Source organism: Nestor notabilis, unplaced genomic scaffold (assembly GCF_000696875.1).
Source record: "Nestor notabilis isolate BGI_N333 unplaced genomic scaffold, ASM69687v1 scaffold10341, whole genome shotgun sequence".
Taxonomy (NCBI): Eukaryota; Metazoa; Chordata; class Aves; order Psittaciformes; family Psittacidae; genus Nestor; species Nestor notabilis.
In genome coordinates, this window is record NW_009914220.1 from 49153 (window position 1) to 52224 (window position 3072).

The window sequence follows — 3072 nt, forward strand, 5'->3', positions numbered from 1 at the left end:
TCCCACTTGATTACAGCTCTAAGTGCATCACCTGAGATGTGAAAAACAAAGCTATATTTGATGACCGTTCCCACCAAGGAAAAACAAACTTCTTTTGATCCAATAAAGCACATAGGTTAACAGCTGGAATAAGAACTGTCACATCTCAAGCAAAAACCCATTTTGTTCTTGACAAAGCAGAAATGACTTCTTCAAGACGGAAAAGCATCTTTTTGACCAACCTTATTCTTTTTACAGCTTGTTTCATTTCTTCAAGGAATAGATCAATTCTTCATTTCTACACAAAGCAAAACATGCCATAAATAGATCAAATAAAGATTTGACACAATCCAAGCGAGAGAAATGCATTCCAAAATATATGAAAGGCATCCTAAAATAGAAAAAAATCCCCAACTTTTAAACAGGTATTTAAAATTTATACCTGAGAAAGCATTGCAATAATCAAATGAAAACCAAGTATTGCAGTTAGTTATTCAAATTTTTCTTTAGTTTTTGAATAAATTTCATATATATACCCATACAATTCACCAGAGAATGGCATGATGTATGACAAAGATGCAGAGTACTCAGCTGAAACAGTTGAGATGATATCAGACTCTTCGTTAGCAAGCAGTTAGTTTGCATCTAAAACCCCCTATATTTATTATCAGTATCTTTTACATCTCCCAGTATCCTGATTCAGTTCAAAAAGTAGAAGATTTAGGTATCTTTTAGGCTGATAAGGGAGTACTTGAGAGACTTTAATGGTATATCACATGCATATATAACTAGGTTAATACTGAAGATAGAGGATAAGATTTCAAGCAGATGTAGTTCTGCATTCAGCTGAAGTTTACTTGGCTTATGCTTAAACAGCCCTACTTTTGTACACTTTGACAGAATAAGGTTAAAGCTTAAATTAATAAATAAAGTAAACAGGGCCAATTAAATGCACACAAACCTTTCCCTAGTGAGCTTGTGGGTACGTTTGCAGTGCTGGGTGATATTTTTCTCATGGTAAGTAAGCATATCTGTTCCAGAGTGGAGCTTTTATCACTGGAATCTTTTCAGTTCACATGCCTGAAGAATGGTACACTGTGGGAGTTCAAGGTATTGCTTATAATACATTGCAAACATTTGTTACCATTAAATTAATTTAAATACTTTGAAATAAATCTCTCTGCTCCCAGGAGTTTTAATTTTCTATGTATATTCCACCTTCTATGGAGAAGGCAGCCTTAATTCTCTTTTGAGATCCCATATTAAGGCTGTGCAAAACACTGGTTATTATACAGCAGATACAGAAAATCAAGATAAAGCCACGCTGCTTCTTGTAGAAGACATGCAGCAGCGATGATTATGGTAGATGGTAGATTCTTCATGTGCAGCAGCCTGGAGGAGACTAGTGCCCTCCCAAATGACACAACTTTTAATCCAAAATACCTCACATGCATTCATTGAGGAAAAGAACATTTCAGTGATTTTTCTCTACAGACTTTTCATCTGCTCTCTTCTATACTGCATATATAATGTCTCCCCAGTGCTATTTTACCCCTTCTATTACATGTTTCCAAATTTTTTTCAGCTGTGGGCAGCATCTCAGCAGATCCCTGGCTCTGACTGGGCAAGCCAAGCTGCTCGGAAAATTGGCAGCACTTTTGTAGGACCTCACTGCCTTCTGCAGAAGAGGGTCCCTCATGAAGGAATGATAGGCAGGATCTGACCTGAGACTGTGAACGGATACATAGTCTGTGCAATGAGCTTGACATGTGGGCCCTGCATGAATGATTAGTGACTCAAACAGTATAAACAACAGCAATTTTTTTGATAACCTTGTTGTAATTCACTAATTAATTCCAACATAATTCACAGATGACTTAACTTCTTAACTAAGGCCTGCAGCATGCAGCTGTAGGTAGGTGCTGTGAATGTAAATTGCTCTTTTCTTTGTCAGGAGAAATAAGTGGGTGAGGTAGGGTGAAATTTGTGTTGATCTGAGCTTCAGTAAAGAGAATTTGAAGGAACAACACACAGCATTGTGGCTATAAAATTTATTGCTTAGTAGCTTCAGGTAATACACTGTATTTGAGAAGATTAGTTCAACTGTGGTCAAATCCAACCCAAAGTTCTTTCACCCTCCTGTAATTTCCAGACATCCATTGCTCACCCATTTAATAAACCACCACTTGGTTCCCAGGTTCCAAAATTACAGAGTTCCCAACATTGTCACAACTCTTTCCTGAAGGCAAATTAGCACAATTCCCAACTCAGATCATCCCAGCCATACACACAGAATTGCACAGGCAAACAGAGCATGTTTGTCCACAGCAGCTTTAGTCAGTTACAGTCAAACTGATTTTGATTTTAAAAAGCTCACAAGAAGGCAGCAGACTCAAAAACTTAATTGCTTACAAGCACATACTCTGAAATAACAGTCATTTGATAATCTTATGCTGCTGTAATAATTATACAGTGCTCCTTGTTCATAATACACTCCTACAAAACAAGCATTTCCAAGCACCCCCTTCTGATGTACAAATAAGGTGAGCAAAAATTACATCTCAGAACCTTAACTATATGACAGTAGAAGTAATCAAACTGAAAAACATCTGCCATTACTGGCTGTGCAATGAAGTTCACTCTAAAAACTATGGTGTGGGAGGCTTATCTTGTGAGCAGAGAAAAAGGTATCCTGGCTTAGCAGCAAGGAGAAACAGCAAAGCCCAAACCTTCAAATGCACATCATCCTCCTTCACCAGCAACCACACTGTGGTCTCAAGCCTGCCATGTAGTATGCTTCACCTTCCATATGGACAAAGACATTTATTACAATTTACATTACCACAGTATCCAGGGCACCCAGGCACTGTGTGACAGAGCCACATGACATGGGAAATATGCAGTTCTCATGTAAGCAGACAGTGTTCTGTCCTGCTGCTGCTGCCCTTTACTCTGCTCAGAGGTCCTGCCAGCACTTTCACCTCTGACATCTTCAGAAATCCAAATATTTTGAGGTCCTGCTCATGCACTGGGACAGTTTCCCCCTTCCCATCTCTCCTTGCCATTCCAACTCTTCCAACCCAAGCAATCACC